This window comes from Carlito syrichta, unplaced genomic scaffold (genome assembly GCF_000164805.1).
Source record: "Carlito syrichta isolate Samal-C Ts95f unplaced genomic scaffold, Tarsius_syrichta-2.0.1 Scaffold126439, whole genome shotgun sequence".
In the NCBI taxonomy this organism is placed as follows: domain Eukaryota; kingdom Metazoa; phylum Chordata; class Mammalia; order Primates; family Tarsiidae; genus Carlito; species Carlito syrichta.
The window spans coordinates 81721-89593 of record NW_007070535.1 but is presented as its reverse complement, the minus strand read 5'-3'; positions in this window follow the sequence as shown (position 1 = coordinate 89593).

Sequence of the window (7873 nt, the reverse complement as noted above, 5' to 3'; positions counted from 1 at the left end):
CAAAGGCAAATACTATTCTGTTTTTCATTTCCATAAATTTGTCATTTCCAGAATATTATATGAATTCATACCATATGTGACCTTTGAAATTGGATTTATTTCCTCAGCTTAATGTCCTTGATACCTTTTATGAGCTGAATTGTATCCCTGCCCCCCAACTCACATGTGGAAGCACTAACCCCCTGTGCCTCAGAATATTTGGACACAGGGCTTCAAAGAAGTAAGTTAAAACATGGCTATTAGGATGGACTCTAACCCAATTTGTCTAGTATCTTTCTAAGAGAAATTTGGACACCCAAAGAGACACCAGGGATGCATGGGAACAGAGGAAAGAGGAAGTGAAAGAGCCGCTATTAACAAGCCAATGAGAGAGGCCTCAGAAGAAATAAATCTGCTCATACCTTGTTCTTGGAATTCTAGCCTCCAACAGGGAGAAGATCAATGTCAGTTGTTTGAATCACAGAGAGGTATTTTCTTATGGCAGCCAAGATCCAGCCAATTTGTTATGTATATCAAGAGTCCTTTCCTTTTTATTGCTGAGTAGTATTTTGTGATATGTTTGTTTCAGATTTTATTTAACCAGTTACCTATGAGAAACATTTTGGTTGTTTCCAGCTTTGCATTTATGGATTATAAGGTAAATGTATGTTTGGTTTTGAAAAGAAATCTTCCAAACGATTTACTAGAGTGGCTATATCACTTTATATTCCCATCAGCTACGTACGCAAGATCTAGTTTCTTCACATTCATGTTAGCATTTTAGTATTAAAACTAAAACGTTTTTTTAGATTCTTTAGTAGGTGTATAGTGATAGATCAGGCGGTCTTCATTTTCATTTTCCTAATAGCTGGCAATGAGCATCTTTTCGTGTGCTAATTTGCCATCCTTATATCTTCTTTAGCGAAATGTCTCTATATTTTTTCACATTTTATAGTTTGATTGAATTTTAATGTTGGATTTTGAAAGTTATGTATATATTCTATATACGAGTATTTCATCAGATATGTGGCTTATAAATATTTTCAGTTCATAAGTTATCTTTTCCTCCTCTTGATAGAATCTTTCACAGGTCTTAATTTTGATGAATCTGGTGTATTAGCTTTTCCTTGCTTCTTTCTGTAATTTTGTATTGGAAATCTAGACTTTTGGGGTATTATGTTTTGATGATCTGTATCTTATTTATACCTTAGGTTTAGTGCCTAAAACCCCACTGTCATGATGGGAGTGAGGGAGCCCTGCTTACCATCAGGTGGGATGAAAAGTCTTGGCTTCCCACTCGACCTTCTCTGACACCACTTTGGTGGGAAGTTGAGACATTTCATGACAACCTGGTAAGGGAAGAAGTCTAGGCTTTCCTCTCAGCCTTTGTTGGTGGAAATGGGAGTGGGGCAGCTGTTTGTACTATTGTTAGGCATAGTAGAGTGGTTATCAAAAATAAATTCATGTCATTGTAGCAATATGAATGGGACTTGAGGTCATTATTTTAAGTGAATTAAACAGACACAGAAAGACAAATATCGCATGTCCTCACTTATATGTGGGAGCTAAAAAAAAATTGATCTCATGGAGGTTGAGAGTAGAAGGATGAATACCAGAGGTGGGGAAGGACATGAATGTGAGGGGGTGAGGGATGAAGAGAAGCTGGTTAATGGGTACTAACATACAGTTAGACAGAAAAAGTAAGTCCTACTGTTTGATAGCAGAGTAGGGTGATTGTAGTTAACATCAATATATCATATTTTTTATTATAAAGCTAATGGGGTACAATTCAGGATTAGGTATACAAACGTTGATAGTGCAGGTACCCTTGTTGGTGAGGTATGCCCCTATCTCCCTTAACAATTTCCCACTACTGCTAATCCCTTTCTTATAGTATTATAATTGTTGAAGGTCTGCTTATGAGTGAAAGCATATGGTATTCTGTTCTTTGTTTCTATAATAGATTGCTGAGTATGATCAACTCCAAATCCATCCAAGTTGCTGCAAAGTCCATATGTTTGTCCTTCTTTATGACTGCATAATATTCCATTGTATACATGTACCATTTTTTAAAAATCCAGTCCAGCTTAGAAGGACAACATGGTTGGTTCCATGTTTTTGCTATTGTGAATAGAGCTGCAACAAATATATGTGTGCAGGTATCTTTTTTGTAGAATGATTTGAGTTCCTCCGGATATATTCCCAATAGGGGAATTGCTGGGTCATATGGAAGGCCAATTTCTAGTTCTTTCAAAAATCACCACACTGTCTTCCAAAGAGGCTGCACAAGTTTGCATTCCCAACAGCAGTGTAGAAGCGTTCATTTTCTCCACATCCTCACCAGCACCTGTTGTTGTTTGTTTTATTAATGAAGGCCATTCTTACTGGGGTTAGGTGGTATCTCAATGTGGTTTTGATTTGCATTTCTCTGATGATGAGTGAGGCTGAGCACTTTTTCATGTGTATGCTGGCTGCCCATATATGTTCTCTTCATAACATATATGTCTATTCATGTCTTTTGCCCACTTTTTAATAGAGTTTTTTTTTTTTTTCCTTTTGGCACGTTTAAGTTCCTTGTAGAGTCTAGATGTTAGACCTTTGTCAGATATGCAGTTGGCAAATATTTTTTCCCATTCTGTGGGCTGTGTCCCTCCTCACTCGATAGTTTCTTTTGCTTTGCAGAAGCTCGTTAGTTTGATAAGGTTCAATTTGTCTATCTTATTTCTTAAGGTGTGGGCATTTAGGGTTCTGAATAGGAATTGGTTGCCAGTTCCAATTTCCATAAGGGCATCTCCTGAGTTTTCTAAGATTGTTACAGTTTGAGGTTTAATGTTTAGGTCTTTGATCCATTTAGAGTTAATTTTTGTGTGTGGTGATATGTAGGGGTCCTGTTTCAATCTTCTGCATGTGGTCAGTCAGTTTTCCCAATACCATTTACTGAATAGGTTCTCCTCTCCCCAGTGATTGTTGGAGGCTGTCAAAGATGAGTTGGTTGAGGAATTGAGGCTTTGCTTCTGGAATCTCTATCCTGTTCCATTGGTCTATGTACCTGTTCTTGTACCAACACCAGGTTGTTTTTATTACTGTAGCCTTATAAAAAAGTATAAAATCAGGAAGGGTGATATCTTCTACTTTGTTTCTTTTGCTAAGGATTGTTTTGGTTATTCATGGTCATTTATGTTTCCATATGAATTTCTGTATTGTCATTTCCAGGTCTGAGAAGAATGATGTTGGTAACTTAATGAGTATTACGTTGAATCTGTAGATTGCCTTTGGTAGGATGTACATTTTAACAATGTTGATTCTTCCTCTCCATGAGCATTGAAGATTTTTCCATTTGTTTGTGTCTTCTTGGATTTCATTGAGCAGGATTTTGTAGTTCTCATTATAAAAGTCTTTCACTTTTCTGGTTAGGAAGATGTCGAGGTATTTCATTTTTGTGTGTGACGATTGTGAATGGGATTGTGCTTTTAATTTGGATCTCTGCCTGCTTGTTGGTGTATAGGAATGCTACTGTCTTTTGCAAATTTATTTTGTACCCTGAGACTTTGTCAAAATCCTTTATCAGTGCAAGCAGGATTTTCACAGATTCTCTTTGATTTTCAGGTTATAGGATCATATCATCAGCAAAGAGGGATAACTTGACTTCCTCTTTTCCTATTTGGATATCCCTGATTTCCTTCTCTTGTCTAATTTCCTGAACTGGGACTTCCAACACAATATTGAACAAGAGGGGTGAGAGTGGTCATTCTTGTCTTGCTCCAGTTTTCAGGGGAAATGTTTCCAGCTTCTGTCCATTTAGCAATATGTTAGCTGTGGATTTGTTGTAGATGGTACTTACTATTTTGAGGTATATTCCTTCTATTCCTAGGTGTTTGAGGGTTTTTATCAAGAAGGGATACTGGATTTTATCAAAAACTTTTTCTGCATTGAATGAGATAATCATGTGGGTCTTGTTTTCACATCTGTTGATGTATTTAATGGCATTTATGGTCTTGCAAATGTTGAACAAGCCCTGCTTCCTGGGGATGAAGCTTACTTAGTCATGGTGAATGATTTTTGAGATGTGTTTTTGGAATCAGATTTGCTAGAATCTTGTTGAGGATTTTTGCATCTATGTTCATAAGGGATATTGGCCTGTAGTTCTTTTTTGTTGGATCTCTACCTGGTTTGGGTATCAGTGTGATGTTAGCTCATAAAATGATTTGGGGAGCATTCCATCTTTAATTGCCTAGATTACTTTCAGTAGGATTGTATCAGCTCCTCCTTGTACATTTTGTAGAATTCTGCTGGAAGCCATCTGGTTCAGGGTTTTTTTTTTTTTTTGTAGATAGTTTTCATATGACAGAGTCAATTTCCTGAGCTGTTATTGGTCTAATTAGTGTCCAATGTCCTCTTGTTTCAACCTGGGGTGGTTGTGTGATGTCAGAAAGTCCTCCATTTCATCTAGGTTATCAAGTTTGTTTCCATATAGGTGTACATAGTAATCCCTGATAATCTTTTGTATTTCTTCAGGATCAGTTGTGATTTGATCTTTTGAATTTCTGATAGTATTTATTTGGACTTTTTCTCTCTTTTTCTTGTCATTCAGGCTAGGGGTTCATCAGTCTTGTTAATTCTTTCCAAGAACCAGCTTTTTGTTTTGCTGATATTTTCTATGATATTTTTGTCTTCTATGACCCACATTTGGGCTCTTATTTTTGTGATTTGGATTCTTCTGCTAAAGTTGGGGTTTTGGTGGTCTTCTCTTTCCAGTTCCCTTAGGTGATTTGTTAGGCTCTCCACTGGTGATCTTTCTGTTTTCTTGATGTGTGCTCATAGAGATATAAATTCTTCTCTTAAAACTGATTTTGGGCTGGGCTTGGTGGCTCAGCCTGTAATCCCGTGCCTTTGGGAAACTGAGGTGAGCAGATTGCCTGAGCCCGAGCATTCGAGACCCGCCTAGGCAGCAAGACCTCATCTCTACAATAAATCAAAAAATCAGCCAGGTGTGGTAGCACATGCCTGTAATTCTGGCTACTCGGAAGGCTGAGGTGGAAGAATCACTGTAGCCCAGCAGGTCGAGGCTGCGGTGGTCAGAAGCGGCCACTGCACTCCAGTCTGGGCGACAGAGTGAGACTCCAACTCAAAAAAGCAAAAACAAAAACAAAAAAACTGATTTCGTGGCATCCCAGAGGTTTTGGTAAGATATTTCTTCATTTTCATTTGTTTTCAGAAATCTTTTGATTTCTGTTATGATTTCAGTGTTGACCCAGTTGTTGTTCAGCATCATGCTATTTAGTGTCCATGTCTTTGTGGATTTGGGGAAAATTTTGTTGGTGTTTTTATTTGTTTTTATTTCACTGTGGTCTGAGAATGTGCATTGCAAGATTTCAACCTCATGGAATTTGTTTATGCTTGATTTATTACCAAGGATTTGATGGATTTTGCAGTATGTTCCATGTGGTGATGAGTAGAATGTATATTCTGTGGTTGTTGGGTGGAATAATCTGTAGGTATCTATTAAGTACATTTGGTTACGTGTCAAGTTTCATGTTCTGGGTCTTCTTGCTGATCTTTTGCCTCAATGACCTATCTAGGGTTGTTAATGGGGTATTCAAGTCTCCTGCTTTAATAGTGTTAGAATCAATGTCTTTTTTTTAGTTTACTTAGTAGTTGCTTTATAAATACTGGTGCTCCTGTGTTGAGTGCATATATGTTTAGGATGGACATTTCTTGTTGATGGTTTGAACCTTTTATCATTATGTAGTGCTCTTTTAAAAAAATTTTTAGTGTTCTTTTAAATTTTTGATAGCTTAAATGTTATTTTGTCTGATAGTAAGATCGCAACTCCTGGCTTCTTTTGTAATCCATTTGCCTGGAAACTCATTTTCCAACCTTTAACTTTGAGTCTGTGTGCATCCCTTGTAGTAAGATGAGTCTCCTTGAATCATGCAGCAAATAATTGGTCTTGGTTTCTTAATCAGTTTACCATTCTGTGTCTTTTCAGTGGTGCATTTAGTCCATTCACATTCAGGTTAATTATTGAAATGTAATTGCTTATCACTGTCATGAGGTTGTTATAAAGTTTTGTCTTTGCTTGCTTTCTTTTGACTTTGGGGTTAATGAATGTGTGTGTCTTCAAGTTTCTTTTTGCACTGTATTCTCTGCTGATTCTGAGCTCTGCTGTTCTCTTGGGAAGTGTATGGTCATTCTTTTTTGTCTTTCTTCTGTGCTTAATACCTTTTTTAGTGTTTCCTGTAGAACTGGTCTGTGAGATGCATATTTCTTAGGGATTGGATGTTTGGGAAGGATTTTAGTTCTCCATCACTGATGAAGCTGAGTTTGGCTGGATAGGAAATTATGGTTGAAATTGTTTTTCTTTGAGGACTTTGAATATAGGACTGGAGTCCCAAGAATAGGGACTTGTAGTGTTTCTGCTTGTAGTGTTTCTGCTGATAGGTCTGCTTGTAGTGTTTCTGTTGATAGATCTGCTGATATTCTGATTGGTTTTCCCCTGTAGGTAGTCTGAACTTTCTCTCTTGCTGCCTTTAGAATTTTTTCTTTAGTGCCTACTTTGTAAAGGTGAATACTATGTGTCTAGGGGTTGGTCTTCTCATTTGATGTCTTGTGGGGATTCTCTATATCTGTTGTGCTTGGCCGGTCACATCTCTGGTGAGATGGGGAAAGTTTTCTTGGATTACCTCCTGGAATACTTGCTCCAAGTTGTTCTCCATTGCCCTTTCTTCTTCTGGGATACAAATCAGACATAGATTTGGTCTCTTGATATAATCACACGTCTCTTATAGCCTTTTTCCTTTTTTTCTGAGTCTTCTTTCTATGTTTTGTACAGATCAGGTTAATTCCATGTTCTAGTCTTCAAGTTCTGAGGGTTTTTCTTCAGTTAGATTAATTCTTCTTTTCATGCTTGTCATCTTGTTATTTCCTGAATGATTTTTTTTATTGCCAAAATCTCTGTTACAATTACTTTCAGTGTTGCATCTTGTCTTTCTTAAGTCTTATTCACTCTTTCCATCTGTTCCCTAGTCCCTGTCATATTCTGGGGACAGTCATTGGTGACTTCCATTGTTTGGGCACCAAAGTCTGATTTTTCAGGAGTTTGTCTTTGGTACACTTGGAATTGCCTGAGCTCTTCCTTTGGTTTTTCCTTATTTGTTGCAGATCTCTTGTTTTTCCCTTTAGTTCTGTCATTCACTGTCAGAGGGAGAGGATTTCCCTTCTCATGTTTGCTCAGTCCTTTATTCTTCCCTGATCTGGGCTCTGGATTCGTTCTATTTTGAAATAAGATGGTGGATAGGAAGCTTTGTTGTTTCTTGTAGTTTTTGAAATTCAAATAAAGTAGGGAATGGGGCACTAGGAATCAGAGACTACTTGCAAATTAAAATGTTCATTTATTGTGATATGTGTTCCCTGAGACCCACTTCCCACCACCCCTCTATATGACAGTGCAAAGCAGAAGCCAATACAAAAAACAACTGAACACACACACACACACACACACACACACACACACACACGTATGCTGACACACCCCAAAACAAACTGGAGTAACGACAAAGTGAAACAAAACAAACAACAAAAAAACCAAGAAAACTAACCACACTCACACATGCCTAGCACAAAGTGAATAGAGAAGAGAAACAGAAAGACCAGGGGGTACGGGTGGAGGGAAGGAAATTCAGGTTGAACCCCCACATGAATATTCAATATATTGACACACACCTTAAACTAAAATTAATGAAAATAAAAAAACCCAGAAGAAAAAAGAGCAAAAGCAAACCAATAACAAAATTGAAAGGTGAACACTCAATCATTCACATACACACATAAGCAGAAAATGACAAATAAGAAAGAAACAGAAAAAGAAAATTAAAAAAGTTTTGGGGTAACGCAG